Source organism: Pimephales promelas, chromosome 13 (assembly GCF_988280905.1).
Source record: "Pimephales promelas chromosome 13, fPimPro1.hap1.1, whole genome shotgun sequence".
NCBI lineage: Eukaryota > Metazoa > Chordata > Actinopteri > Cypriniformes > Leuciscidae > Pimephales > Pimephales promelas.
In genome coordinates, this window is record NC_142781.1 from 5,043,746 (window position 1) to 5,071,133 (window position 27,388).

Here is a 27,388-nt window from a genome sequence, read left to right on the forward strand (position 1 = left end):
TCCTTGCGCAAACAGACAAACATCCACGTAGTCGGCAGGGTTCGAACCTGCGCGGGGAGACCCCAATGGATTTCAAGTCCATCGCCTTAACCTCTCGGCCACGACTACTCCTGCTGTCTGGTCACATGCTATTTTCTTGTCTGGATGTGAGAGGACACAGGGGCCAACCATCAATGTGAATGCGAGCAGCATCGGATGCACTCGGCTGAAATACTGTGATGGCAAAGAGGAGTTCAACGACGTCTTCACCTAGACGAAAATGGTGTCGTGATCCGGATTTTGACTGGGGATGCTGAGGGCAGAACAAAAAGTACCAAACACTATACAGAGAAAGTTATCTGGGATGCCAAAGACATTGCTCCGATTGCCTGAATAGAATATCCAAAATCACCGTTGATCTGAGCCTTTTGAAACGGTGCTCACTTCAAGTCTGAAAGGAGATGTGGGTTGCCAATTTTAAGTGCTGCATATGAATAGAAAAAGCCAGGTTGTACACAGCTCTTGAACATCACAATTCCTTTCGCACACAGGCAAAGTGGCGAGGATCTACGTAGTCGGCAGGGTTCGAACCTGCGCGGGGAGACCCCAATGGATTTCAAGTCCATCGCCTTAACCTCTCGGCCACGACTACTCCTACTTTTGTGTCACATGCTGTTTTCTTTTCTGGATGTGAGCAACAGAGGACACTGGGGCCAACCATCGATGCGAACGCGAGCAGCAGAGGATGCACTCGGCTAAAATACTGTGATGGCAAAAAGGAATTCAACGACGTCTTCACTTAGCGAAAAAGAGTGTCGTGATCCGGATTTGGACTGGGGATGCTGCGGGCACAACAAAAAGTAGTAAACACTATACAGAGAAAGCAAACCACTCACTCAGGCCTGCGCACAACCGCTCAGAAGTGACTGAACGTACAGAGTCAACAGCAAGCTTCAGCTCATTTCTCTGAAGTCCCCCACCACTGTTTTCTGAGAAAGCAACCAAGCATTACAGAAGGCAAAACAACACCAAATGTTTGGAAGCAACACATCGCCACATATATTCTTGAAGAGGAAGCCCACGTCCCTCAAACGCTGGTAAGAGAGCACAGCAAATGATTAGGGGAGGTCTGCAACAAACCGACAGAGCTTCGCCCGAACAGGGACTTGAACCCTGGACCCTCAGATTAAAAGTCTGATGCTCTACCGACTGACCTATCCGGGCTCTTACCAAAGCACAGGCACCTCAGGGATTTAACAGCACTTTCTCCATAAAGTGTTCCTGCTTTGCCAGCTTAAAATTTGTGGCATTAAATGATGAAGACCACAATGTATATAGGCACAAGAGAGGTTGTCTGCTGCTGGCAAGCTAGGAACACTGACATTGAAAGAGTGTTCTTTTTTTCATGGCCGGTTGCTAACTCTAAAGTGGTTTGGACAAACAAGTAATTGGTACATAATGAGTTTCACGATGCCAAGAGAGAACAAATCCGACATTTCAAAAATCAGATTGCCTGAAGAGAATGGCCAAAGTCATGTTTGATCTGAGACTTTTGAAACTGTCCTCACTTCAATCTTGAAAAGAGATGTGGGTTTCCCATTTTAAGGACTGCATGTGAAACATCCAGATTGTACACAGCTCCTGGACTTCACAACTCATCTCGCAAACTGACAAAGTAACAAGGATCCGCGTAGTCGGCAGGGTTCGAACCTGCGCGGGGAAACCCCAATGGATTTCGAGTCCATCGCCTTAACCTCTCGGCCACGACTACTCCTGCCTTTCCGTCACATGCTGTTTTCTTGTCTGGATGTGAGAGGACACTGGGGCCAACCATCAACGCGAATGCGGGCAGCAGAGGATGCACTCGTCTAAAGTACTGTGATGGCAAAAGGGAGTTCAACGATGTCTTCACCTAGACGAACAGGGTGTCGTGATCCGGATTTGGACTGGGGATGCTGCAGGCACAACACAAAGTACCAAACAAGGTGCAAGCACCTCTGGGATTTAACAGCACTTTCTCCATGAAGTGTTCCTGCTTTGTCAGCTTAAAATTTGTGGCAGTAAATGAGTAAGGCCACAATGTGTAAAGGGACAAGAGAAGTAGGCTGCTCCTGGAAAGCTAGGAACACTGACATTGAAAGAGTGATCTTTTTTTTCATGGCCAGTTGCTAACTCTAAAGTGGTTTGGACAAATAAGTAATTGGTACATAACGACTAGGATTCTGTTTCACTATGTAAGAGAGAACAATTCCGACATTTTTAGAACACTAATATGCAAGATTCTCCACAAAATAGAATGCGCCAACTCTTGAGCTGCACGCTGTGAAGGCTTTGAAGTTATCGGGGATGCCAAAGCCATTGCTCCGATTGCCTGAATAGAATATCCAAAATCTGCGTTGATCTGAGCCTTTTGAAACAGTGCTCACTTCAAGTCTGAAAGGGGATGTGGGTTGCCCGTTTTATGTGCTGCATATGAATAGAAAAATACAGGTTGTATACAGCTCCTGGATATCACAGTTCCTTGCGCAAACAGACAAACATCCACGTAGTCGGCAGGGTTCGAACCTGCGCGGGGAGACCCCAATGGATTTCAAGTCCATCGCCTTAACCTCTCGGCCACGACTACTCCTGCTGTCTGGTCACATGCTATTTTCTTGTCTGGATGTGAGAGGACACAGGGGCCAACCATCAATGTGAATGCGAGCAGCATCGGATGCACTCGGCTGAAATACTGTGATGGCAAAGAGGAGTTCAACGACGTCTTCACCTAGACGAAAATGGTGTCGTGATCCGGATTTTGACTGGGGATGCTGAGGGCAGAACAAAAAGTACCAAACACTATACAGAGAAAGTTATCTGGGATGCCAAAGACATTGCTCCGATTGCCTGAATAGAATATCCAAAATCACCGTTGATCTGAGCCTTTTGAAACGGTGCTCACTTCAAGTCTGAAAGGAGATGTGGGTTGCCAATTTTAAGTGCTGCATATGAATAGAAAAAGCCAGGTTGTACACAGCTCTTGAACATCACAATTCCTTTCGCACACAGGCAAAGTGGCGAGGATCTACGTAGTCGGCAGGGTTCGAACCTGCGCGGGGAGACCCCAATGGATTTCAAGTCCATCGCCTTAACCTCTCGGCCACGACTACTCCTACTTTTGTGTCACATGCTGTTTTCTTTTCTGGATGTGAGCAACAGAGGACACTGGGGCCAACCATCGATGCGAACGCGAGCAGCAGAGGATGCACTCGGCTAAAATACTGTGATGGCAAAAAGGAATTCAACGACGTCTTCACTTAGCGAAAAAGAGTGTCGTGATCCGGATTTGGACTGGGGATGCTGCGGGCACAACAAAAAGTAGTAAACACTATACAGAGAAAGCAAACCACTCACTCAGGCCTGCGCACAACCGCTCAGAAGTGACTGAACGTACAGAGTCAACAGCAAGCTTCAGCTCATTTCTCTGAAGTCCCCCACCACTGTTTTCTGAGAAAGCAACCAAGCATTACAGAAGGCAAAACAACACCAAATGTTTGGAAGCAACACATCGCCACATATATTCTTGAAGAGGAAGCCCACGTCCCTCAAACGCTGGTAAGAGAGCACAGCAAATGATTAGGGGAGGTCTGCAACAAACCGACAGAGCTTCGCCCGAACAGGGACTTGAACCCTGGACCCTCAGATTAAAAGTCTGATGCTCTACCGACTGACCTATCCGGGCTCTTACCAAAGCACAGGCACCTCAGGGATTTAACAGCACTTTCTCCATAAAGTGTTCCTGCTTTGCCAGCTTAAAATTTGTGGCATTAAATGATGAAGACCACAATGTATATAGGCACAAGAGAGGTTGTCTGCTGCTGGCAAGCTAGGAACACTGACATTGAAAGAGTGTTCTTTTTTTCATGGCCGGTTGCTAACTCTAAAGTGGTTTGGACAAACAAGTAATTGGTACATAATGAGTTTCACGATGCCAAGAGAGAACAAATCCGACATTTCAAAAATCAGATTGCCTGAAGAGAATGGCCAAAGTCATGTTTGATCTGAGACTTTTGAAACTGTCCTCACTTCAATCTTGAAAAGAGATGTGGGTTTCCCATTTTAAGGACTGCATGTGAAACATCCAGATTGTACACAGCTCCTGGACTTCACAACTCATCTCGCAAACTGACAAAGTAACAAGGATCCGCGTAGTCGGCAGGGTTCGAACCTGCGCGGGGAAACCCCAATGGATTTCGAGTCCATCGCCTTAACCTCTCGGCCACGACTACTCCTGCCTTTCCGTCACATGCTGTTTTCTTGTCTGGATGTGAGAGGACACTGGGGCCAACCATCAACGCGAATGCGGGCAGCAGAGGATGCACTCGTCTAAAGTACTGTGATGGCAAAAGGGAGTTCAACGATGTCTTCACCTAGACGAACAGGGTGTCGTGATCCGGATTTGGACTGGGGATGCTGCAGGCACAACACAAAGTACCAAACAAGGTGCAAGCACCTCTGGGATTTAACAGCACTTTCTCCATGAAGTGTTCCTGCTTTGTCAGCTTAAAATTTGTGGCAGTAAATGAGTAAGGCCACAATGTGTAAAGGGACAAGAGAAGTAGGCTGCTCCTGGAAAGCTAGGAACACTGACATTGAAAGAGTGATCTTTTTTTTCATGGCCAGTTGCTAACTCTAAAGTGGTTTGGACAAATAAGTAATTGGTACATAACGACTAGGATTCTGTTTCACTATGTAAGAGAGAACAATTCCGACATTTTTAGAACACTAATATGCAAGATTCTCCACAAAATAGAATGCGCCAACTCTTGAGCTGCACGCTGTGAAGGCTTTGAAGTTATCGGGGATGCCAAAGCCATTGCTCCGATTGCCTGAATAGAATATCCAAAATCTGCGTTGATCTGAGCCTTTTGAAACAGTGCTCACTTCAAGTCTGAAAGGGGATGTGGGTTGCCCGTTTTATGTGCTGCATATGAATAGAAAAATACAGGTTGTATACAGCTCCTGGATATCACAGTTCCTTGCGCAAACAGACAAACATCCACGTAGTCGGCAGGGTTCGAACCTGCGCGGGGAGACCCCAATGGATTTCAAGTCCATCGCCTTAACCTCTCGGCCACGACTACTCCTGCTGTCTGGTCACATGCTATTTTCTTGTCTGGATGTGAGAGGACACAGGGGCCAACCATCAATGTGAATGCGAGCAGCATCGGATGCACTCGGCTGAAATACTGTGATGGCAAAGAGGAGTTCAACGACGTCTTCACCTAGACGAAAATGGTGTCGTGATCCGGATTTTGACTGGGGATGCTGAGGGCAGAACAAAAAGTACCAAACACTATACAGAGAAAGTTATCTGGGATGCCAAAGACATTGCTCCGATTGCCTGAATAGAATATCCAAAATCACCGTTGATCTGAGCCTTTTGAAACGGTGCTCACTTCAAGTCTGAAAGGAGATGTGGGTTGCCAATTTTAAGTGCTGCATATGAATAGAAAAAGCCAGGTTGTACACAGCTCTTGAACATCACAATTCCTTTCGCACACAGGCAAAGTGGCGAGGATCTACGTAGTCGGCAGGGTTCGAACCTGCGCGGGGAGACCCCAATGGATTTCAAGTCCATCGCCTTAACCTCTCGGCCACGACTACTCCTACTTTTGTGTCACATGCTGTTTTCTTTTCTGGATGTGAGCAACAGAGGACACTGGGGCCAACCATCGATGCGAACGCGAGCAGCAGAGGATGCACTCGGCTAAAATACTGTGATGGCAAAAAGGAATTCAACGACGTCTTCACTTAGCGAAAAAGAGTGTCGTGATCCGGATTTGGACTGGGGATGCTGCGGGCACAACAAAAAGTAGTAAACACTATACAGAGAAAGCAAACCACTCACTCAGGCCTGCGCACAACCGCTCAGAAGTGACTGAACGTACAGAGTCAACAGCAAGCTTCAGCTCATTTCTCTGAAGTCCCCCACCACTGTTTTCTGAGAAAGCAACCAAGCATTACAGAAGGCAAAACAACACCAAATGTTTGGAAGCAACACATCGCCACATATATTCTTGAAGAGGAAGCCCACGTCCCTCAAACGCTGGTAAGAGAGCACAGCAAATGATTAGGGGAGGTCTGCAACAAACCGACAGAGCTTCGCCCGAACAGGGACTTGAACCCTGGACCCTCAGATTAAAAGTCTGATGCTCTACCGACTGACCTATCCGGGCTCTTACCAAAGCACAGGCACCTCAGGGATTTAACAGCACTTTCTCCATAAAGTGTTCCTGCTTTGCCAGCTTAAAATTTGTGGCATTAAATGATGAAGACCACAATGTATATAGGCACAAGAGAGGTTGTCTGCTGCTGGCAAGCTAGGAACACTGACATTGAAAGAGTGTTCTTTTTTTCATGGCCGGTTGCTAACTCTAAAGTGGTTTGGACAAACAAGTAATTGGTACATAATGAGTTTCACGATGCCAAGAGAGAACAAATCCGACATTTCAAAAATCAGATTGCCTGAAGAGAATGGCCAAAGTCATGTTTGATCTGAGACTTTTGAAACTGTCCTCACTTCAATCTTGAAAAGAGATGTGGGTTTCCCATTTTAAGGACTGCATGTGAAACATCCAGATTGTACACAGCTCCTGGACTTCACAACTCATCTCGCAAACTGACAAAGTAACAAGGATCCGCGTAGTCGGCAGGGTTCGAACCTGCGCGGGGAAACCCCAATGGATTTCGAGTCCATCGCCTTAACCTCTCGGCCACGACTACTCCTGCCTTTCCGTCACATGCTGTTTTCTTGTCTGGATGTGAGAGGACACTGGGGCCAACCATCAACGCGAATGCGGGCAGCAGAGGATGCACTCGTCTAAAGTACTGTGATGGCAAAAGGGAGTTCAACGATGTCTTCACCTAGACGAACAGGGTGTCGTGATCCGGATTTGGACTGGGGATGCTGCAGGCACAACACAAAGTACCAAACAAGGTGCAAGCACCTCTGGGATTTAACAGCACTTTCTCCATGAAGTGTTCCTGCTTTGTCAGCTTAAAATTTGTGGCAGTAAATGAGTAAGGCCACAATGTGTAAAGGGACAAGAGAAGTAGGCTGCTCCTGGAAAGCTAGGAACACTGACATTGAAAGAGTGATCTTTTTTTTCATGGCCAGTTGCTAACTCTAAAGTGGTTTGGACAAATAAGTAATTGGTACATAACGACTAGGATTCTGTTTCACTATGTAAGAGAGAACAATTCCGACATTTTTAGAACACTAATATGCAAGATTCTCCACAAAATAGAATGCGCCAACTCTTGAGCTGCACGCTGTGAAGGCTTTGAAGTTATCGGGGATGCCAAAGCCATTGCTCCGATTGCCTGAATAGAATATCCAAAATCTGCGTTGATCTGAGCCTTTTGAAACAGTGCTCACTTCAAGTCTGAAAGGGGATGTGGGTTGCCCGTTTTATGTGCTGCATATGAATAGAAAAATACAGGTTGTATACAGCTCCTGGATATCACAGTTCCTTGCGCAAACAGACAAACATCCACGTAGTCGGCAGGGTTCGAACCTGCGCGGGGAGACCCCAATGGATTTCAAGTCCATCGCCTTAACCTCTCGGCCACGACTACTCCTGCTGTCTGGTCACATGCTATTTTCTTGTCTGGATGTGAGAGGACACAGGGGCCAACCATCAATGTGAATGCGAGCAGCATCGGATGCACTCGGCTGAAATACTGTGATGGCAAAGAGGAGTTCAACGACGTCTTCACCTAGACGAAAATGGTGTCGTGATCCGGATTTTGACTGGGGATGCTGAGGGCAGAACAAAAAGTACCAAACACTATACAGAGAAAGTTATCTGGGATGCCAAAGACATTGCTCCGATTGCCTGAATAGAATATCCAAAATCACCGTTGATCTGAGCCTTTTGAAACGGTGCTCACTTCAAGTCTGAAAGGAGATGTGGGTTGCCAATTTTAAGTGCTGCATATGAATAGAAAAAGCCAGGTTGTACACAGCTCTTGAACATCACAATTCCTTTCGCACACAGGCAAAGTGGCGAGGATCTACGTAGTCGGCAGGGTTCGAACCTGCGCGGGGAGACCCCAATGGATTTCAAGTCCATCGCCTTAACCTCTCGGCCACGACTACTCCTACTTTTGTGTCACATGCTGTTTTCTTTTCTGGATGTGAGCAACAGAGGACACTGGGGCCAACCATCGATGCGAACGCGAGCAGCAGAGGATGCACTCGGCTAAAATACTGTGATGGCAAAAAGGAATTCAACGACGTCTTCACTTAGCGAAAAAGAGTGTCGTGATCCGGATTTGGACTGGGGATGCTGCGGGCACAACAAAAAGTAGTAAACACTATACAGAGAAAGCAAACCACTCACTCAGGCCTGCGCACAACCGCTCAGAAGTGACTGAACGTACAGAGTCAACAGCAAGCTTCAGCTCATTTCTCTGAAGTCCCCCACCACTGTTTTCTGAGAAAGCAACCAAGCATTACAGAAGGCAAAACAACACCAAATGTTTGGAAGCAACACATCGCCACATATATTCTTGAAGAGGAAGCCCACGTCCCTCAAACGCTGGTAAGAGAGCACAGCAAATGATTAGGGGAGGTCTGCAACAAACCGACAGAGCTTCGCCCGAACAGGGACTTGAACCCTGGACCCTCAGATTAAAAGTCTGATGCTCTACCGACTGACCTATCCGGGCTCTTACCAAAGCACAGGCACCTCAGGGATTTAACAGCACTTTCTCCATAAAGTGTTCCTGCTTTGCCAGCTTAAAATTTGTGGCATTAAATGATGAAGACCACAATGTATATAGGCACAAGAGAGGTTGTCTGCTGCTGGCAAGCTAGGAACACTGACATTGAAAGAGTGTTCTTTTTTTCATGGCCGGTTGCTAACTCTAAAGTGGTTTGGACAAACAAGTAATTGGTACATAATGAGTTTCACGATGCCAAGAGAGAACAAATCCGACATTTCAAAAATCAGATTGCCTGAAGAGAATGGCCAAAGTCATGTTTGATCTGAGACTTTTGAAACTGTCCTCACTTCAATCTTGAAAAGAGATGTGGGTTTCCCATTTTAAGGACTGCATGTGAAACATCCAGATTGTACACAGCTCCTGGACTTCACAACTCATCTCGCAAACTGACAAAGTAACAAGGATCCGCGTAGTCGGCAGGGTTCGAACCTGCGCGGGGAAACCCCAATGGATTTCGAGTCCATCGCCTTAACCTCTCGGCCACGACTACTCCTGCCTTTCCGTCACATGCTGTTTTCTTGTCTGGATGTGAGAGGACACTGGGGCCAACCATCAACGCGAATGCGGGCAGCAGAGGATGCACTCGTCTAAAGTACTGTGATGGCAAAAGGGAGTTCAACGATGTCTTCACCTAGACGAACAGGGTGTCGTGATCCGGATTTGGACTGGGGATGCTGCAGGCACAACACAAAGTACCAAACAAGGTGCAAGCACCTCTGGGATTTAACAGCACTTTCTCCATGAAGTGTTCCTGCTTTGTCAGCTTAAAATTTGTGGCAGTAAATGAGTAAGGCCACAATGTGTAAAGGGACAAGAGAAGTAGGCTGCTCCTGGAAAGCTAGGAACACTGACATTGAAAGAGTGATCTTTTTTTTCATGGCCAGTTGCTAACTCTAAAGTGGTTTGGACAAATAAGTAATTGGTACATAACGACTAGGATTCTGTTTCACTATGTAAGAGAGAACAATTCCGACATTTTTAGAACACTAATATGCAAGATTCTCCACAAAATAGAATGCGCCAACTCTTGAGCTGCACGCTGTGAAGGCTTTGAAGTTATCGGGGATGCCAAAGCCATTGCTCCGATTGCCTGAATAGAATATCCAAAATCTGCGTTGATCTGAGCCTTTTGAAACAGTGCTCACTTCAAGTCTGAAAGGGGATGTGGGTTGCCCGTTTTATGTGCTGCATATGAATAGAAAAATACAGGTTGTATACAGCTCCTGGATATCACAGTTCCTTGCGCAAACAGACAAACATCCACGTAGTCGGCAGGGTTCGAACCTGCGCGGGGAGACCCCAATGGATTTCAAGTCCATCGCCTTAACCTCTCGGCCACGACTACTCCTGCTGTCTGGTCACATGCTATTTTCTTGTCTGGATGTGAGAGGACACAGGGGCCAACCATCAATGTGAATGCGAGCAGCATCGGATGCACTCGGCTGAAATACTGTGATGGCAAAGAGGAGTTCAACGACGTCTTCACCTAGACGAAAATGGTGTCGTGATCCGGATTTTGACTGGGGATGCTGAGGGCAGAACAAAAAGTACCAAACACTATACAGAGAAAGTTATCTGGGATGCCAAAGACATTGCTCCGATTGCCTGAATAGAATATCCAAAATCACCGTTGATCTGAGCCTTTTGAAACGGTGCTCACTTCAAGTCTGAAAGGAGATGTGGGTTGCCAATTTTAAGTGCTGCATATGAATAGAAAAAGCCAGGTTGTACACAGCTCTTGAACATCACAATTCCTTTCGCACACAGGCAAAGTGGCGAGGATCTACGTAGTCGGCAGGGTTCGAACCTGCGCGGGGAGACCCCAATGGATTTCAAGTCCATCGCCTTAACCTCTCGGCCACGACTACTCCTACTTTTGTGTCACATGCTGTTTTCTTTTCTGGATGTGAGCAACAGAGGACACTGGGGCCAACCATCGATGCGAACGCGAGCAGCAGAGGATGCACTCGGCTAAAATACTGTGATGGCAAAAAGGAATTCAACGACGTCTTCACTTAGCGAAAAAGAGTGTCGTGATCCGGATTTGGACTGGGGATGCTGCGGGCACAACAAAAAGTAGTAAACACTATACAGAGAAAGCAAACCACTCACTCAGGCCTGCGCACAACCGCTCAGAAGTGACTGAACGTACAGAGTCAACAGCAAGCTTCAGCTCATTTCTCTGAAGTCCCCCACCACTGTTTTCTGAGAAAGCAACCAAGCATTACAGAAGGCAAAACAACACCAAATGTTTGGAAGCAACACATCGCCACATATATTCTTGAAGAGGAAGCCCACGTCCCTCAAACGCTGGTAAGAGAGCACAGCAAATGATTAGGGGAGGTCTGCAACAAACCGACAGAGCTTCGCCCGAACAGGGACTTGAACCCTGGACCCTCAGATTAAAAGTCTGATGCTCTACCGACTGACCTATCCGGGCTCTTACCAAAGCACAGGCACCTCAGGGATTTAACAGCACTTTCTCCATAAAGTGTTCCTGCTTTGCCAGCTTAAAATGTGTGGCATTAAATGATGAAGACCACAATGTATATAGGCACAAGAGAGGTTGTCTGCTGCTGGCAAGCTAGGAACACTGACATTGAAAGAGTGTTCTTTTTTTCATGGCCGGTTGCTAACTCTAAAGTGGTTTGGACAAACAAGTAATTGGTACATAATGAGTTTCACGATGCCAAGAGAGAACAAATCCGACATTTCAAAAATCAGATTGCCTGAAGAGAATGGCCAAAGTCATGTTTGATCTGAGACTTTTGAAACTGTCCTCACTTCAATCTTGAAAAGAGATGTGGGTTTCCCATTTTAAGGACTGCATGTGAAACATCCAGATTGTACACAGCTCCTGGACTTCACAACTCATCTCGCAAACTGACAAAGTAACAAGGATCCGCGTAGTCGGCAGGGTTCGAACCTGCGCGGGGAAACCCCAATGGATTTCGAGTCCATCGCCTTAACCTCTCGGCCACGACTACTCCTGCCTTTCCGTCACATGCTGTTTTCTTGTCTGGATGTGAGAGGACACTGGGGCCAACCATCAACGCGAATGCGGGCAGCAGAGGATGCACTCGTCTAAAGTACTGTGATGGCAAAAGGGAGTTCAACGATGTCTTCACCTAGACGAACAGGGTGTCGTGATCCGGATTTGGACTGGGGATGCTGCAGGCACAACACAAAGTACCAAACAAGGTGCAAGCACCTCTGGGATTTAACAGCACTTTCTCCATGAAGTGTTCCTGCTTTGTCAGCTTAAAATTTGTGGCAGTAAATGAGTAAGGCCACAATGTGTAAAGGGACAAGAGAAGTAGGCTGCTCCTGGAAAGCTAGGAACACTGACATTGAAAGAGTGATCTTTTTTTTTCATGGCCAGTTGCTAACTCTAAAGTGGTTTGGACAAATAAGTAATTGGTACATAATGACTAGGATTCTGTTTCACTATGTAAGAGAGAACAATTCCGACATTTTTAGAACACTAATATGCAAGATTCTCCACAAAATAGAATGCGCCAACTCTTGAGCTGCACGCTGTGAAGGCTTTGAAGTTATCGGGGATGCCAAAGCCATTGCTCCGATTGCCTGAATAGAATATCCAAAATCTGCGTTGATCTGAGCCTTTTGAAACAGTGCTCACTTCAAGTCTGAAAGGGGATGTGGGTTGCCCGTTTTATGTGCTGCATATGAATAGAAAAATACAGGTTGTATACAGCTCCTGGATATCACAGTTCCTTGCGCAAACAGACAAACATCCACGTAGTCGGCAGGGTTCGAACCTGCGCGGGGAGACCCCAATGGATTTCAAGTCCATCGCCTTAACCTCTCGGCCACGACTACTCCTGCTGTCTGGTCACATGCTATTTTCTTGTCTGGATGTGAGAGGACACAGGGGCCAACCATCAATGTGAATGCGAGCAGCATCGGATGCACTCGGCTGAAATACTGTGATGGCAAAGAGGAGTTCAACGACGTCTTCACCTAGACGAAAATGGTGTCGTGATCCGGATTTTGACTGGGGATGCTGAGGGCAGAACAAAAAGTACCAAACACTATACAGAGAAAGTTATCTGGGATGCCAAAGACATTGCTCCGATTGCCTGAATAGAATATCCAAAATCACCGTTGATCTGAGCCTTTTGAAACGGTGCTCACTTCAAGTCTGAAAGGAGATGTGGGTTGCCAATTTTAAGTGCTGCATATGAATAGAAAAAGCCAGGTTGTACACAGTTCTTGGACATCACAATTCCTTTCGCACACAGGCAAAGTGGCGAGGATCTACGTAGTCGGCAGGGTTCGAACCTGCGCGGGGAGACCCCAATGGATTTCAAGTCCATCGCCTTAACCTCTCGGCCACGACTACTCCTACTTTTGTGTCACATGCTGTTTTCTTTTCTGGATGTGAGCAACAGAGGACACTGGGGCCAACCATCGATGCGAACGCGAGCAGCAGAGGATGCACTCGGCTAAAATACTGTGATGGCAAAAAGGAATTCAACGACGTCTTCACTTAGCGAAAAAGAGTGTCGTGATCCGGATTTGGACTGGGGATGCTGCGGGCACAACAAAAAGTAGTAAACACTATACAGAGAAAGCAAACCACTCACTCAGGCCTGCGCACAACCGCTTAGAAGTGACTGAACGTACAGAGTCAACAGCAAGCTTCAGCTCATTTCTCTGAAGTCCCCCACCACTGTTTTCTGAGAAAGCAACCAAGCATTACAGAAGGCAAAACAACACCAAATGTTTGGAAGCAACACATCGCCACATATATTCTTGAAGAGGAAGCCCACGTCCCTCAAACGCTGGTAAGAGAGCACAGCAAATGATTAGGGGAGGTCTGCAACAAACAGACAGAGCTTCGCCCGAACAGGGACTTGAACCCTGGACCCTCAGATTAAAAGTCTGATGCTCTACCGACTGAGCTATCCGGGCTCTTACCAAAGCACAGGCACCTCAGGGATTTAACAGCACTTTCTCCATAAAGTGTTCCTGCTTTGCCAGCTTAAAATTTGTGGCATTAAATGATGAAGACCACAATGTATATAGGCACAAGAGAGGTTGTCTGCTGCTGGCAAGCTAGGAACACTGACATTGAAAGAGTGTTCTTTTTTTCATGGCCGGTTGCTAACTCTAAAGTGGTTTGGACAAACAAGTAATTGGTACATAATGAGTTTCACGATGCCAAGAGAGAACAAATCCGACATTTCAAAAATCAGATTGCCTGAAGAGAATGGCCAAAGTCATGTTTGATCTGAGACTTTTGAAACTGTCCTCACTTCAATCTTGAAAAGAGATGTGGGTTTCCCATTTTAAGGACTGCATGTGAAACATCCAGATTGTACACAGCTCCTGGACTTCACAACTCATCTCGCAAACTGACAAAGTAACAAGGATCCGCGTAGTCGGCAGGGTTCGAACCTGCGCGGGGAAACCCCAATGGATTTCGAGTCCATCGCCTTAACCTCTCGGCCACGACTACTCCTGCCTTTCCGTCACATGCTGTTTTCTTGTCTGGATGTGAGAGGACACTGGGGCCAACCATCAACGCGAATGCGGGCAGCAGAGGATGCACTCGTCTAAAGTACTGTGATGGCAAAAGGGAGTTCAACGATGTCTTCACCTAGACGAACAGGGTGTCGTGATCCGGATTTGGACTGGGGATGCTGCAGGCACAACACAAAGTACCAAACAAGGTGCAAGCACCTCTGGGATTTAACAGCACTTTCTCCATGAAGTGTTCCTGCTTTGTCAGCTTAAAATTTGTGGCAGTAAATGAGTAAGGCCACAATGTGTAAAGGGACAAGAGAAGTAGGCTGCTCCTGGAAAGCTAGGAACACTGACATTGAAAGAGTGATCTTTTTTTTTCATGGCCAGTTGCTAACTCTAAAGTGGTTTGGACAAATAAGTAATTGGTACATAATGACTAGGATTCTGTTTCACTATGTAAGAGAGAACAATTCCGACATTTTTAGAACACTAATATGCAAGATTCTCCACAAAATAGAATGCGCCAACTCTTGAGCTGCACGCTGTGAAGGCTTTGAAGTTATCGGGGATGCCAAAGCCATTGCTCCGATTGCCTGAATAGAATATCCAAAATCTGCGTTGATCTGAGCCTTTTGAAACAGTGCTCACTTCAAGTCTGAAAGGGGATGTGGGTTGCCCGTTTTATGTGCTGCATATGAATAGAAAAATACAGGTTGTATACAGCTCCTGGATATCACAGTTCCTTGCGCAAACAGACAAACATCCACGTAGTCGGCAGGGTTCGAACCTGCGCGGGGAGACCCCAATGGATTTCAAGTCCATCGCCTTAACCTCTCGGCCACGACTACTCCTGCTGTCTGGTCACATGCTATTTTCTTGTCTGGATGTGAGAGGACACAGGGGCCAACCATCAATGTGAATGCGAGCAGCATCGGATGCACTCGGCTGAAATACTGTGATGGCAAAGAGGAGTTCAACGACGTCTTCACCTAGACGAAAATGGTGTCGTGATCCGGATTTTGACTGGGGATGCTGAGGGCAGAACAAAAAGTACCAAACACTATACAGAGAAAGTTATCTGGGATGCCAAAGACATTGCTCCGATTGCCTGAATAGAATATCCAAAATCACCGTTGATCTGAGCCTTTTGAAACGGTGCTCACTTCAAGTCTGAAAGGAGATGTGGGTTGCCAATTTTAAGTGCTGCATATGAATAGAAAAAGCCAGGTTGTACACAGCTCTTGGACATCACAATTCCTTTCGCACACAGGCAAAGTGGCGAGGATCTACGTAGTCGGCAGGGTTCGAACCTGCGCGGGGAGACCCCAATGGATTTCAAGTCCATCGCCTTAACCTCTCGGCCACGACTACTCCTACTTTTGTGTCACATGCTGTTTTCTTTTCTGGATGTGAGCAACAGAGGACACTGGGGCCAACCATCGATGCGAACGCGAGCAGCAGAGGATGCACTCGGCTAAAATACTGTGATGGCAAAAAGGAATTCAACGACGTCTTCACTTAGCGAAAAAGAGTGTCGTGATCCGGATTTGGACTGGGGATGCTGCGGGCACAACAAAAAGTAGTAAACACTATACAGAGAAAGCAAACCACTCACTCAGGCCTGCGCACAACCGCTTAGAAGTGACTGAACGTACAGAGTCAACAGCAAGCTTCAGCTCATTTCTCTGAAGTCCCCCACCACTGTTTTCTGAGAAAGCAACCAAGCATTACAGAAGGCAAAACAACACCAAATGTTTGGAAGCAACACATCGCCACATATATTCTTGAAGAGGAAGCCCACGTCCCTCAAACGCTGGTAAGAGAGCACAGCAAATGATTAGGGGAGGTCTGCAACAAACCGACAGAGCTTCGCCCGAACAGGGACTTGAACCCTGGACCCTCAGATTAAAAGTCTGATGCTCTACCGACTGAGCTATCCGGGCTCTTACCAAAGCACAGGCACCTCAGGGATTTAACAGCACTTTCTCCATAAAGTGTTCCTGCTTTGCCAGCTTAAAATTTGTGGCATTAAATGATGAAGACCACAATGTATATAGGCACAAGAGAGGTTGTCTGCTGCTGGCAAGCTAGGAACACTGACATTGAAAGAGTGTTCTTTTTTTCATGGCCGGTTGCTAACTCTAAAGTGGTTTGGACAAACAAGTAATTGGTACATAATGAGTTTCACGATGCCAAGAGAGAACAAATCCGACATTTCAAAAATCAGATTGCCTGAAGAGAATGGCCAAAGTCATGTTTGATCTGAGACTTTTGAAACTGTCCTCACTTCAATCTTGAAAAGAGATGTGGGTTTCCCATTTTAAGGACTGCATGTGAAACATCCAGATTGTACACAGCTCCTGGACTTCACAACTCATCTCGCAAACTGACAAAGTAACAAGGATCCGCGTAGTCGGCAGGGTTCGAACCTGCGCGGGGAAACCCCAATGGATTTCGAGTCCATCGCCTTAACCTCTCGGCCACGACTACTCCTGCCTTTCCGTCACATGCTGTTTTCTTGTCTGGATGTGAGAGGACACTGGGGCCAACCATCAACGCGAATGCGGGCAGCAGAGGATGCACTCGTCTAAAGTACTGTGATGGCAAAAGGGAGTTCAACGATGTCTTCACCTAGACGAACAGGGTGTCGTGATCCGGATTTGGACTGGGGATGCTGCAGGCACAACACAAAGTACCAAACAAGGTGCAAGCACCTCTGGGATTTAACAGCACTTTCTCCATGAAGTGTTCCTGCTTTGTCAGCTTAAAATTTGTGGCAGTAAATGAGTAAGGCCACAATGTGTAAAGGGACAAGAGAAGTAGGCTGCTCCTGGAAAGCTAGGAACACTGACATTGAAAGAGTGATCTTTTTTTCATGGCCAGTTGCTAACTCTAAAGTGGTTTGGACAAATAAGTAATTGGTACATAATGACTAGGATTCTGTTTCACTATGTAAGAGAGAACAATTCCGACATTTTTAGAACACTAATATGCAAGATTCTCCACAAAATAGAATGCGCCAACTCTTGAGCTGCACGCTGTGAAGGCTTTGAAGTTATCGGGGATGCCAAAGCCATTGCTCCGATTGCCTGAATAGAATATCCAAAATCTGCGTTGATCTGAGCCTTTTGAAACAGTGCTCACTTCAAGTCTGAAAGGGGATGTGGGTTGCCCGTTTTATGTGCTGCATATGAATAGAAAAATACAGGTTGTATACAGCTCCTGGATATCACAGTTCCTTGCGCAAACAGACAAACATCCACGTAGTCGGCAGGGTTCGAACCTGCGCGGGGAGACCCCAATGGATTTCAAGTCCATCGCCTTAACCTCTCGGCCACGACTACTCCTGCTGTCTGGTCACATGCTATTTTCTTGTCTGGATGTGAGAGGACACAGGGGCCAACCATCAATGTGAATGCGAGCAGCATCGGATGCACTCGGCTGAAATACTGTGATGGCAAAGAGGAGTTCAACGACGTCTTCACCTAGACGAAAATGGTGTCGTGATCCGGATTTTGACTGGGGATGCTGAGGGCAGAACAAAAAGTACAAAACACTATACAGAGAAAGTTATCTGGGATGCCAAAGACATTGCTCCGATTGCCTGAATAGAATATCCAAAATCACCGTTGATCTGAGCCTTTTGAAACGGTGCTCACTTCAAGTCTGAAAGGAGATGTGGGTTGCCAATTTTAAGTGCTGCATATGAATAGAAAAAGCCAGGTTGTACACAGCTCTTGGACATCACAATTCCTTTCGCACACAGGCAAAGTGGCGAGGATCTACGTAGTCGGCAGGGTTCGAACCTGCGCGGGGAGACCCCAATGGATTTCAAGTCCATCGCCTTAACCTCTCGGCCACGACTACTCCTACTTTTGTGTCACATGCTGTTTTCTTTTCTGGATGTGAGCAACAGAGGACACTGGGGCCAACCAATCGATGCGAACGCGAGCAGCAGAGGATGCACTCGGCTAAAATACTGTGATGGCAAAAAGGAATTCAACGACGTCTTCACTTAGCGAAAAAGAGTGTCGTGATCCGGATTTGGACTGGGGATGCTGCGGGCACAACAAAAGTAGTAAACACTATACAGAGAAAGCAAACCACTCACTCAGGCCTGCGCACAACCGCTTAGAAGTGACTGAACGTACAGAGTCAACAGCAAGCTTCAGCTCATTTCTCTGAAGTCCCCCACCACTGTTTTCTGAGAAAGCAACCAAGCATTACAGAAGGCAAAACAACACCAAATGTTTGGAAGCAACACATCGCCACATATATTCTTGAAGAGGAAGCCCACGTCCCTCAAACGCTGGTAAGAGAGCACAGCAAATGATTAGGGGAGGTCTGCAACAAACCGACAGAGCTTCGCCCGAACAGGGACTTGAACCCTGGACCCTCAGATTAAAAGTCTGATGCTTTACCGACTGAGCTATCCGTGCTCTTACCAAAGCACAGGCACCTCAGGGATTTAACAGCACTTTCTCCATAAAGTGTTCCTGCTTTGCCAGCTTAAAATTTGTGGCATTAAATGATGAAGACCACAATGTATATAGGCACAAGAGAGGTTGTCTGCTGCTGGCAAGCTAGGAACACTGACATTGAAAGAGTGTTCTTTTTTTCATGGCCGGTTGCTAACTCTAAAGTGGTTTGGACAAACAAGTAATTGGTACATAATGAGTTTCACGATGCCAAGAGAGAACAAATCCGACATTTCAAAAATCAGATTGCCTGAAGAGAATGGCCAAAGTCATGTTTGATCTGAGACTTTTGAAACTGTCCTCACTTCAATCTTGAAAAGAGATGTGGGTTTCCCATTTTAAGGACTGCATGTGAAACATCCAGATTGTACACAGCTCCTGGACTTCACAACTCATCTCGCAAACTGACAAAGTAACAAGGATCCGCGTAGTCGGCAGGGTTCGAACCTGCGCGGGGAAACCCCAATGGATTTCGAGTCCATCGCCTTAACCTCTCGGCCACGACTACTCCTGCCTTTCCGTCACATGCTGTTTTCTTGTCTGGATGTGAGAGGACACTGGGGCCAACCATCAACGCGAATGCGGGCAGCAGAGGATGCACTCGTCTAAAGTACTGTGATGGCAAAAGGGAGTTCAACGATGTCTTCACCTAGACGAACAGGGTGTCGTGATCCGGATTTGGACTGGGGATGCTGCAGGCACAACACAAAGTACCAAACAAGGTGCAAGCACCTCTGGGATTTAACAGCACTTTCTCCATGAAGTGTTCCTGCTTTGTCAGCTTAAAATTTGTGGCAGTAAATGAGTAAGGCCACAATGTGTAAAGGGACAAGAGAAGTAGGCTGCTCCTGGAAAGCTAGGAACACTGACATTGAAAGAGTGATCTTTTTTTTTCATGGCCAGTTGCTAACTCTAAAGTGGTTTGGACAAATAAGTAATTGGTACATAATGACTAGGATTCTGTTTCACTATGTAAGAGAGAACAATTCCGACATTTTTAGAACACTAATATGCAAGATTCTCCACAAAATAGAATGCGCCAACTCTTGAGCTGCACGCTGTGAAGGCTTTGAAGTTATCGGGGATGCCAAAGCCATTGCTCCGATTGCCTGAATAGAATATCCAAAATCTGCGTTGATCTGAGCCTTTTGAAACAGTGCTCACTTCAAGTCTGAAAGGGGATGTGGGTTGCCCGTTTTATGTGCTGCATATGAATAGAAAAATACAGGTTGTATACAGCTCCTGGATATCACAGTTCCTTGCGCAAACAGACAAACATCCACGTAGTCGGCAGGGTTCGAACCTGCGCGGGGAGACCCCAATGGATTTCAAGTCCATCGCCTTAACCACTCGGCCACGACTACTCCTGCTGTCTGGTCACATGCTATTTTCTTGTCTGGATGTGAGAGGACACAGGGGCCAACCATCAATGTGAATGCGAGCAGCATCGGATGCACTCGGCTGAAATACTGTGATGGCAAAGAGGAGTTCAACGACGTCTTCACCTAGACGAAAATGGTGTCGTGATCCGGATTTTGACTGGGGATGCTGAGGGCAGAACAAAAAGTACAAAACACTATACAGAGAAAGTTATCTGGGATGCCAAAGACATTGCTCCGATTGCCTGAATAGAATATCCAAAATCACCGTTGATCTGAGCCTTTTGAAACGGTGCTCACTTCAAGTCTGAAAGGAGATGTGGGTTGCCAATTTTAAGTGCTGCATATGAATAGAAAAAGCCAGGTTGTACACAGCTCTTGGACATCACAATTCCTTTCGCACACAGGCAAAGTGGCGAGGATCTACGTAGTCGGCAGGGTTCGAACCTGCGCGGGGAGACCCCAATGGATTTCAAGTCCATCGCCTTAACCTCTCGGCCACGACTACTCCTACTTTTGTGTCACATGCTGTTTTCTTTTCTGGATGTGAGCAACAGAGGACACTGGGGCCAACCAATCGATGCGAACGCGAGCAGCAGAGGATGCACTCGGCTAAAATACTGTGATGGCAAAAAGGAATTCAACGACGTCTTCACTTAGCGAAAAAGAGTGTCGTGATCCGGATTTGGACTGGGGATGCTGCGGGCACAACAAAAAGTAGTAAACACTATACAGAGAAAGCAAACCACTCACTCAGGCCTGCGCACAACCGCTTAGAAGTGACTGAACGTACAGAGTCAACAGCAAGCTTCAGCTCATTTCTCTGAAGTCCCCCACCACTGTTTTCTGAGAAAGCAACCAAGCATTACAGAAGGCAAAACAACACCAAATGTTTGGAAGCAACACATCGCCACATATATTCTTGAAGAGGAAGCCCACGTCCCTCAAACGCTGGTAAGAGAGCACAGCAAATGATTAGGGGAGGTCTGCAACAAACCGACAGAGCTTCGCCCGAACAGGGACTTGAACCCTGGACCCTCAGATTAAAAGTCTGATGCTCTACCGACTGAGCTATCCGGGCTCTTACCAAAGCACAGGCACCTCAGGGATTTAACAGCACTTTCTCCATAAAGTGTTCCTGCTTTGCCAGCTTAAAATTTGTGGCATTAAATGATGAAGACCACAATGTATATAGGCACAAGAGAGGTTGTCTGCTGCTGGCAAGCTAGGAACACTGACATTGAAAGAGTGTTCTTTTTTTCATGGCCGGTTGCTAACTCTAAAGTGGTTTGGACAAACAAGTAATTGGTACATAATGAGTTTCACGATGCCAAGAGAGAACAAATCCGACATTTCAAAAATCAGATTGCCTGAAGAGAATGGCCAAAGTCATGTTTGATCTGAGACTTTTGAAACTGTCCTCACTTCAATCTTGAAAAGAGATGTGGGTTTCCCATTTTAAGGACTGCATGTGAAACATCCAGATTGTAAACAGCTCCTGGACTTCACAACTCATCTCGCAAACTGACAAAGTAACAAGGATCCGCGTAGTCGGCAGGGTTCGAACCTGCGCGGGGAAACCCCAATGGATTTCGAGTCCATCGCCTTAACCTCTCGGCCACGACTACTCCTGCCTTTCCGTCACATGCTGTTTTCTTGTCTGGATGTGAGAGGACACTGGGGCCAACCATCAACGCGAATGCGGGCAGCAGAGGATGCACTCGTCTAAAGTACTGTGATGGCAAAAGGGAGTTCAACGATGTCTTCACCTAGACGAACAGGGTGTCGTGATCCGGATTTGGACTGGGGATGCTGCAGGCACAACACAAAGTACCAAACAAGGTGCAAGCACCTCTGGGATTTAACAGCACTTTCTCCATGAAGTGTTCCTGCTTTGTCAGCTTAAAAATTGTGGCAGTAAATGAGTAAGGCCACAATGTGTAAAGGGACAAGAGAAGTAGGCTGCTCCTGGAAAGCTAGGAACACTGACATTGAAAGAGTGATCTTTTTTTTCATGGCCAGTTGCTAACTCTAAAGTGGTTTGGACAAATAAGTAATTGGTACATAATGACTAGGATTCTGTTTCACTATGTAAGAGAGAACAATTCCGACATTTTTAGAACACTAATATGCAAGATTCTCCACAAAATAGAATGCGCCAACTCTTGAGCTGCACGCTGTGAAGGCTTTGAAGTTATCGGGGATGCCAAAGCCATTGCTCCGATTGCCTGAATAGAATATCCAAAATCTGCGTTGATCTGAGCCTTTTGAAACAGTGCTCACTTCAAGTCTGAAAGGGGATGTGGGTTGCCCGTTTTATGTGCTGCATATGAATAGAAAAATACAGGTTGTATACAGCTCCTGGATATCACAGTTCCTTGCGCAAACAGACAAACATCCACGTAGTCGGCAGGGTTCGAACCTGCGCGGGGAGACCCCAATGGATTTCAAGTCCATCGCCTTAACCACTCGGCCACGACTACTCCTGCTGTCTGGTCACATGCTATTTTCTTGTCTGGATGTGAGAGGACACAGGGGCCAACCATCAATGTGAATGCGAGCAGCATCGGATGCACTCGGCTGAAATACTGTGATGGCAAAGAGGAGTTCAACGACGTCTTCACCTAGACGAAAATGGTGTCGTGATCCGGATTTTGACTGGGGATGCTGAGGGCAGAACAAAAAGTACAAAACACTATACAGAGAAAGTTATCTGGGATGCCAAAGACATTGCTCCGATTGCCTGAATAGAATATCCAAAATCACCGTTGATCTGAGCCTTTTGAAACGGTGCTCACTTCAAGTCTGAAAGGAGATGTGGGTTGCCAATTTTAAGTGCTGCATATGAATAGAAAAAGCCAGGTTGTACACAGCTCTTGGACATCACAATTCCTTTCGCACACAGGCAAAGTGGCGAGGATCTACGTAGTCGGCAGGGTTCGAACCTGCGCGGGGAGACCCCAATGGATTTCAAGTCCATCGCCTTAACCTCTCGGCCACGACTACTCCTACTTTTGTGTCACATGCTGTTTTCTTTTCTGGATGTGAGCAACAGAGGACACTGGGGCCAACCAATCGATGCGAACGCGAGCAGCAGAGGATGCACTCGGCTAAAATACTGTGATGGCAAAAAGGAATTCAACGACGTCTTCACTTAGCGAAAAAGAGTGTCGTGATCCGGATTTGGACTGGGGATGCTGCGGGCACAACAAAAAGTAGTAAACACTATACAGAGAAAGCAAACCACTCACTCAGGCCTGCGCACAACCGCTTAGAAGTGACTGAACGTACAGAGTCAACAGCAAGCTTCAGCTCATTTCTCTGAAGTCCCCCACCACTGTTTTCTGAGAAAGCAACCAAGCATTACAGAAGGCAAAACAACACCAAATGTTTGGAAGCAACACATCGCCACATATATTCTTGAAGAGGAAGCCCACGTCCCTCAAACGCTGGTAAGAGAGCACAGCAAATGATTAGGGGAGGTCTGCAACAAACCGACAGAGCTTCGCCCGAACAGGGACTTGAACCCTGGACCCTCAGATTAAAAGTCTGATGCTCTACCGACTGAGCTATCCGGGCTCTTACCAAAGCACAGGCACCTCAGGGATTTAACAGCACTTTCTCCATAAAGTGTTCCTGCTTTGCCAGCTTAAAATTTGTGGCATTAAATGATGAAGACCACAATGTATATAGGCACAAGAGAGGTTGTCTGCTGCTGGCAAGCTAGGAACACTGACATTGAAAGAGTGTTCTTTTTTTCATGGCCGGTTGCTAACTCTAAAGTGGTTTGGACAAACAAGTAATTGGTACATAATGAGTTTCACGATGCCAAGAGAGAACAAATCCGACATTTCAAAAATCAGATTGCCTGAAGAGAATGGCCAAAGTCATGTTTGATCTGAGACTTTTGAAACTGTCCTCACTTCAATCTTGAAAAGAGATGTGGGTTTCCCATTTTAAGGACTGCATGTGAAACATCCAGATTGTACACAGCTCCTGGACTTCACAACTCATCTCGCAAACTGACAAAGTAACAAGGATCCGCGTAGTCGGCAGGGTTCGAACCTGCGCGGGGAAACCCCAATGGATTTCGAGTCCATCGCCTTAACCTCTCGGCCACGACTACTCCTGCCTTTCCGTCACATGCTGTTTTCTTGTCTGGATGTGAGAGGACACTGGGGCCAACCATCAACGCGAATGCGGGCAGCAGAGGATGCACTCGTCTAAAGTACTGTGATGGCAAAAGGGAGTTCAACGATGTCTTCACCTAGACGAACAGGGTGTCGTGATCCGGATTTGGACTGGGGATGCTGCAGGCACAACACAAAGTACCAAACAAGGTGCAAGCACCTCTGGGATTTAACAGCACTTTCTCCATGAAGTGTTCCTGCTTTGTCAGCTTAAAAATTGTGGCAGTAAATGAGTAAGGCCACAATGTGTAAAGGGACAAGAGAAGTAGGCTGCTCCTGGAAAGCTAGGAACACTGACATTGAAAGAGTGATCTTTTTTTTCATGGCCAGTTGCTAACTCTAAAGTGGTTTGGACAAATAAGTAATTGGTACATAATGACTAGGATTCTGTTTCACTATGTAAGAGAGAACAATTCCGACATTTTTAGAACACTAATATGCAAGATTCTCCACAAAATAGAATGCGCCAACTCTTGAGCTGCACGCTGTGAAGGCTTTGAAGTTATCGGGGATGCCAAAGCCATTGCTCCGATTGCCTGAATAGAATATCCAAAATCTGCGTTGATCTGAGCCTTTTGAAACAGTGCTCACTTCAAGTCTGAAAGGGGATGTGGGTTGCCCGTTTTATGTGCTGCATATGAATAGAAAAATACAGGTTGTATACAGCTCCTGGATATCACAGTTCCTTGCGCAAACAGACAAACATCCACGTAGTCGGCAGGGTTCGAACCTGCGCGGGGAGACCCCAATGGATTTCAAGTCCATCGCCTTAACCTCTCGGCCACGACTACTCCTGCTGTCTGGTCACATGCTATTTTCTTGTCTGGATGTGAGAGGACACAGGGGCCAACCATCAATGTGAATGCGAGCAGCATCGGATGCACTCGGCTGAAATACTGTGATGGCAAAGAGGAGTTCAACGACGTCTTCACCTAGACGAAAATGGTGTCGTGATCCGGATTTTGACTGGGGATGCTGAGGGCAGAACAAAAAGTACCAAACACTATACAGAGAAAGTTATCTGGGATGCCAAAGACATTGCTCCGATTGCCTGAATAGAATATCCAAAATCACCGTTGATCTGAGCCTTTTGAAACGGTGCTCACTTCAAGTCTGAAAGGAGATGTGGGTTGCCAATTTTAAGTGCTGCATATGAATAGAAAAAGCCAGGTTGTACACAGCTCTTGGACATCACAATTCCTTTCGCACACAGGCAAAGTGGCGAGGATCTACGTAGTCGGCAGGGTTCGAACCTGCGCGGGGAGACCCCAATGGATTTCAAGTCCATCGCCTTAACCTCTCGGCCACGACTACTCCTACTTTTGTGTCACATGCTGTTTTCTTTTCTGGATGTGAGCAACAGAGGACACTGGGGCCAACCATCGATGCGAACGCGAGCAGCAGAGGATGCACTCGGCTAAAATACTGTGATGGCAAAAAGGAATTCAACGACGTCTTCACTTAGCGAAAAAGAGTGTCGTGATCCGGATTTGGACTGGGGATGCTGCGGGCACAACAAAAAGTAGTAAACACTATACAGAGAAAGCAAACCACTCACTCAGGCCTGCGCACAACCGCTCAGAAGTGACTGAACGTACAGAGTCAACAGCAAGCTTCAGCTCATTTCTCTGAAGTCCCCCACCACTGTTTTCTGAGAAAGCAACCAAGCATTACAGAAGGCAAAACAACACCAAATGTTTGGAAGCAACACATCGCCACATATATTCTTGAAGAGGAAGCCCACGTCCCTCAAACGCTGGTAAGAGAGCACAGCAAATGATTAGGGGAGGTCTGCAACAAACCAACAGAGCTTCGCCCGAACAGGGACTTGAACCCTGGACCCTCAGATTAAAAGTCTGATGCTCTACCGACTGAGCTATCCGGGCTCTTACCAAAGCACAGGCACCTCAGGGATTTAACAGCACTTTCTCCATAAAGTGTTCCTGCTTTGCCAGCTTAAAATTTGTGGCATTAAATGATGAAGACCACAATGTATATAGGCACAAGAGAGGTTGTCTGCTGCTGGCAAGCTAGGAACACTGACATTGAAAGAGTGTTCTTTTTTTCATGGCCGGTTGCTAACTCTAAAGTGGTTTGGACAAACAAGTAATTGGTACATAATGAGTTTCACGATGCCAAGAGAGAACAAATCCGACATTTCAAAAATCAGATTGCCTGAAGAGAATGGCCAAAGTCATGTTTGATCTGAGACTTTTGAAACTGTCCTCACTTCAATCTTGAAAAGAGATGTGGGTTTCCCATTTTAAGGACTGCATGTGAAACATCCAGATTGTACACAGCTCCTGGACTTCACAACTCATCTCGCAAACTGACAAAGTAACAAGGATCCGCGTAGTCGGCAGGGTTCGAACCTGCGCGGGGAAACCCCAATGGATTTCGAGTCCATCGCCTTAACCTCTCGGCCACGACTACTCCTGCCTTTCCGTCACATGCTGTTTTCTTGTCTGGATGTGAGAGGACACTGGGGCCAACCATCAACGCGAATGCGGGCAGCAGAGGATGCACTCGTCTAAAGTACTGTGATGGCAAAAGGGAGTTCAACGATGTCTTCACCTAGACGAACAGGGTGTCGTGATCCGGATTTGGACTGGGGATGCTGCAGGCACAACACAAAGTACCAAACAAGCTGCAAGCACCTCTGGGATTTAACAGCACTTTCTCCATGAAGTGTTCCTGCTTTGTCAGCTTAAAATTTGTGGCAGTAAATGAGTAAGGCCACAATGTGTAAAGGGACAAGAGAAGTAGGCTGCTCCTGGAAAGCTAGGAACACTGACATTGAAAGAGTGATCTTTTTTTTCATGGCCAGTTGCTAACTCTAAAGTGGTTTGGACAAATAAGTAATTGGTACATAATGACTAGGATTCTGTTTCACTATGTAAGAGAGAACAATTCCGACATTTTTAGAACACTAATATGCAAGATTCTCCACAAAATAGAATGCGCCAACTCTTGAGCTGCACGCTGTGAAGGCTTTGAAGTTATCGGGGATGCCAAAGCCATTGCTCCGATTGCCTGAATAGAATATCCAAAATCTGCGTTGATCTGAGCCTTTTGAAACAGTGCTCACTTCAAGTCT

The 27,388-nt window shown here is 46.5% G+C and overlaps 44 non-coding genes across 44 annotated transcripts; all 44 read right to left on the minus strand.

The window, feature by feature from the left end:
• Positions 1-26: 26 nt before the first annotated feature.
• Positions 27-108, minus strand: trnas-uga (transfer RNA serine (anticodon UGA)). Its single transcript has one exon. It is a non-coding gene; the product is annotated as a tRNA-Ser (tRNA).
• A 441-nt stretch (positions 109-549) lies between these two features.
• trnas-uga (transfer RNA serine (anticodon UGA)) lies at positions 550-631 on the minus strand. The gene has a single exon. It is a non-coding gene; the product is annotated as a tRNA-Ser (tRNA).
• Positions 632-1,130: 499 nt separating this feature from the next.
• trnak-uuu (transfer RNA lysine (anticodon UUU)) lies at positions 1,131-1,203 on the minus strand. Its single transcript has one exon. It is a non-coding gene; the product is annotated as a tRNA-Lys (tRNA).
• A 465-nt stretch (positions 1,204-1,668) lies between these two features.
• Positions 1,669-1,750, minus strand: trnas-cga (transfer RNA serine (anticodon CGA)). The gene has a single exon. It is a non-coding gene; the product is annotated as a tRNA-Ser (tRNA).
• Positions 1,751-2,523: 773 nt separating this feature from the next.
• trnas-uga (transfer RNA serine (anticodon UGA)) lies at positions 2,524-2,605 on the minus strand. Its single transcript has one exon. It is a non-coding gene; the product is annotated as a tRNA-Ser (tRNA).
• Positions 2,606-3,046: 441 nt separating this feature from the next.
• On the minus strand, positions 3,047-3,128 carry trnas-uga (transfer RNA serine (anticodon UGA)). The gene has a single exon. It is a non-coding gene; the product is annotated as a tRNA-Ser (tRNA).
• A 499-nt stretch (positions 3,129-3,627) lies between these two features.
• On the minus strand, positions 3,628-3,700 carry trnak-uuu (transfer RNA lysine (anticodon UUU)). The gene has a single exon. It is a non-coding gene; the product is annotated as a tRNA-Lys (tRNA).
• A 465-nt stretch (positions 3,701-4,165) lies between these two features.
• Positions 4,166-4,247, minus strand: trnas-cga (transfer RNA serine (anticodon CGA)). Its single transcript has one exon. It is a non-coding gene; the product is annotated as a tRNA-Ser (tRNA).
• A 773-nt stretch (positions 4,248-5,020) lies between these two features.
• On the minus strand, positions 5,021-5,102 carry trnas-uga (transfer RNA serine (anticodon UGA)). The gene has a single exon. It is a non-coding gene; the product is annotated as a tRNA-Ser (tRNA).
• A 441-nt stretch (positions 5,103-5,543) lies between these two features.
• On the minus strand, positions 5,544-5,625 carry trnas-uga (transfer RNA serine (anticodon UGA)). The gene has a single exon. It is a non-coding gene; the product is annotated as a tRNA-Ser (tRNA).
• A 499-nt stretch (positions 5,626-6,124) lies between these two features.
• Positions 6,125-6,197, minus strand: trnak-uuu (transfer RNA lysine (anticodon UUU)). The gene has a single exon. It is a non-coding gene; the product is annotated as a tRNA-Lys (tRNA).
• Positions 6,198-6,662: 465 nt separating this feature from the next.
• On the minus strand, positions 6,663-6,744 carry trnas-cga (transfer RNA serine (anticodon CGA)). The gene has a single exon. It is a non-coding gene; the product is annotated as a tRNA-Ser (tRNA).
• Positions 6,745-7,517: 773 nt separating this feature from the next.
• Positions 7,518-7,599, minus strand: trnas-uga (transfer RNA serine (anticodon UGA)). Its single transcript has one exon. It is a non-coding gene; the product is annotated as a tRNA-Ser (tRNA).
• Positions 7,600-8,040: 441 nt separating this feature from the next.
• trnas-uga (transfer RNA serine (anticodon UGA)) lies at positions 8,041-8,122 on the minus strand. Its single transcript has one exon. It is a non-coding gene; the product is annotated as a tRNA-Ser (tRNA).
• Positions 8,123-8,621: 499 nt separating this feature from the next.
• Positions 8,622-8,694, minus strand: trnak-uuu (transfer RNA lysine (anticodon UUU)). Its single transcript has one exon. It is a non-coding gene; the product is annotated as a tRNA-Lys (tRNA).
• A 465-nt stretch (positions 8,695-9,159) lies between these two features.
• On the minus strand, positions 9,160-9,241 carry trnas-cga (transfer RNA serine (anticodon CGA)). The gene has a single exon. It is a non-coding gene; the product is annotated as a tRNA-Ser (tRNA).
• Positions 9,242-10,014: 773 nt separating this feature from the next.
• On the minus strand, positions 10,015-10,096 carry trnas-uga (transfer RNA serine (anticodon UGA)). The gene has a single exon. It is a non-coding gene; the product is annotated as a tRNA-Ser (tRNA).
• A 441-nt stretch (positions 10,097-10,537) lies between these two features.
• trnas-uga (transfer RNA serine (anticodon UGA)) lies at positions 10,538-10,619 on the minus strand. Its single transcript has one exon. It is a non-coding gene; the product is annotated as a tRNA-Ser (tRNA).
• A 499-nt stretch (positions 10,620-11,118) lies between these two features.
• Positions 11,119-11,191, minus strand: trnak-uuu (transfer RNA lysine (anticodon UUU)). Its single transcript has one exon. It is a non-coding gene; the product is annotated as a tRNA-Lys (tRNA).
• A 465-nt stretch (positions 11,192-11,656) lies between these two features.
• trnas-cga (transfer RNA serine (anticodon CGA)) lies at positions 11,657-11,738 on the minus strand. The gene has a single exon. It is a non-coding gene; the product is annotated as a tRNA-Ser (tRNA).
• Positions 11,739-12,512: 774 nt separating this feature from the next.
• On the minus strand, positions 12,513-12,594 carry trnas-uga (transfer RNA serine (anticodon UGA)). Its single transcript has one exon. It is a non-coding gene; the product is annotated as a tRNA-Ser (tRNA).
• Positions 12,595-13,035: 441 nt separating this feature from the next.
• On the minus strand, positions 13,036-13,117 carry trnas-uga (transfer RNA serine (anticodon UGA)). Its single transcript has one exon. It is a non-coding gene; the product is annotated as a tRNA-Ser (tRNA).
• Positions 13,118-13,616: 499 nt separating this feature from the next.
• trnak-uuu (transfer RNA lysine (anticodon UUU)) lies at positions 13,617-13,689 on the minus strand. The gene has a single exon. It is a non-coding gene; the product is annotated as a tRNA-Lys (tRNA).
• Positions 13,690-14,154: 465 nt separating this feature from the next.
• Positions 14,155-14,236, minus strand: trnas-cga (transfer RNA serine (anticodon CGA)). Its single transcript has one exon. It is a non-coding gene; the product is annotated as a tRNA-Ser (tRNA).
• A 774-nt stretch (positions 14,237-15,010) lies between these two features.
• On the minus strand, positions 15,011-15,092 carry trnas-uga (transfer RNA serine (anticodon UGA)). The gene has a single exon. It is a non-coding gene; the product is annotated as a tRNA-Ser (tRNA).
• Positions 15,093-15,533: 441 nt separating this feature from the next.
• Positions 15,534-15,615, minus strand: trnas-uga (transfer RNA serine (anticodon UGA)). The gene has a single exon. It is a non-coding gene; the product is annotated as a tRNA-Ser (tRNA).
• A 499-nt stretch (positions 15,616-16,114) lies between these two features.
• trnak-uuu (transfer RNA lysine (anticodon UUU)) lies at positions 16,115-16,187 on the minus strand. The gene has a single exon. It is a non-coding gene; the product is annotated as a tRNA-Lys (tRNA).
• Positions 16,188-16,652: 465 nt separating this feature from the next.
• Positions 16,653-16,734, minus strand: trnas-cga (transfer RNA serine (anticodon CGA)). Its single transcript has one exon. It is a non-coding gene; the product is annotated as a tRNA-Ser (tRNA).
• A 772-nt stretch (positions 16,735-17,506) lies between these two features.
• On the minus strand, positions 17,507-17,588 carry trnas-uga (transfer RNA serine (anticodon UGA)). Its single transcript has one exon. It is a non-coding gene; the product is annotated as a tRNA-Ser (tRNA).
• Positions 17,589-18,029: 441 nt separating this feature from the next.
• trnas-uga (transfer RNA serine (anticodon UGA)) lies at positions 18,030-18,111 on the minus strand. Its single transcript has one exon. It is a non-coding gene; the product is annotated as a tRNA-Ser (tRNA).
• Positions 18,112-18,610: 499 nt separating this feature from the next.
• Positions 18,611-18,683, minus strand: trnak-uuu (transfer RNA lysine (anticodon UUU)). The gene has a single exon. It is a non-coding gene; the product is annotated as a tRNA-Lys (tRNA).
• A 465-nt stretch (positions 18,684-19,148) lies between these two features.
• On the minus strand, positions 19,149-19,230 carry trnas-cga (transfer RNA serine (anticodon CGA)). Its single transcript has one exon. It is a non-coding gene; the product is annotated as a tRNA-Ser (tRNA).
• Positions 19,231-20,004: 774 nt separating this feature from the next.
• Positions 20,005-20,086, minus strand: trnas-uga (transfer RNA serine (anticodon UGA)). The gene has a single exon. It is a non-coding gene; the product is annotated as a tRNA-Ser (tRNA).
• Positions 20,087-20,527: 441 nt separating this feature from the next.
• On the minus strand, positions 20,528-20,609 carry trnas-uga (transfer RNA serine (anticodon UGA)). Its single transcript has one exon. It is a non-coding gene; the product is annotated as a tRNA-Ser (tRNA).
• A 500-nt stretch (positions 20,610-21,109) lies between these two features.
• Positions 21,110-21,182, minus strand: trnak-uuu (transfer RNA lysine (anticodon UUU)). Its single transcript has one exon. It is a non-coding gene; the product is annotated as a tRNA-Lys (tRNA).
• A 465-nt stretch (positions 21,183-21,647) lies between these two features.
• Positions 21,648-21,729, minus strand: trnas-cga (transfer RNA serine (anticodon CGA)). Its single transcript has one exon. It is a non-coding gene; the product is annotated as a tRNA-Ser (tRNA).
• Positions 21,730-22,502: 773 nt separating this feature from the next.
• trnas-uga (transfer RNA serine (anticodon UGA)) lies at positions 22,503-22,584 on the minus strand. The gene has a single exon. It is a non-coding gene; the product is annotated as a tRNA-Ser (tRNA).
• Positions 22,585-23,025: 441 nt separating this feature from the next.
• trnas-uga (transfer RNA serine (anticodon UGA)) lies at positions 23,026-23,107 on the minus strand. The gene has a single exon. It is a non-coding gene; the product is annotated as a tRNA-Ser (tRNA).
• Positions 23,108-23,607: 500 nt separating this feature from the next.
• On the minus strand, positions 23,608-23,680 carry trnak-uuu (transfer RNA lysine (anticodon UUU)). Its single transcript has one exon. It is a non-coding gene; the product is annotated as a tRNA-Lys (tRNA).
• A 465-nt stretch (positions 23,681-24,145) lies between these two features.
• Positions 24,146-24,227, minus strand: trnas-cga (transfer RNA serine (anticodon CGA)). The gene has a single exon. It is a non-coding gene; the product is annotated as a tRNA-Ser (tRNA).
• Positions 24,228-25,000: 773 nt separating this feature from the next.
• On the minus strand, positions 25,001-25,082 carry trnas-uga (transfer RNA serine (anticodon UGA)). The gene has a single exon. It is a non-coding gene; the product is annotated as a tRNA-Ser (tRNA).
• A 441-nt stretch (positions 25,083-25,523) lies between these two features.
• trnas-uga (transfer RNA serine (anticodon UGA)) lies at positions 25,524-25,605 on the minus strand. The gene has a single exon. It is a non-coding gene; the product is annotated as a tRNA-Ser (tRNA).
• A 499-nt stretch (positions 25,606-26,104) lies between these two features.
• Positions 26,105-26,177, minus strand: trnak-uuu (transfer RNA lysine (anticodon UUU)). The gene has a single exon. It is a non-coding gene; the product is annotated as a tRNA-Lys (tRNA).
• A 465-nt stretch (positions 26,178-26,642) lies between these two features.
• On the minus strand, positions 26,643-26,724 carry trnas-uga (transfer RNA serine (anticodon UGA)). The gene has a single exon. It is a non-coding gene; the product is annotated as a tRNA-Ser (tRNA).
• Between the last annotated feature and the right edge of the window lie 664 nt (positions 26,725-27,388).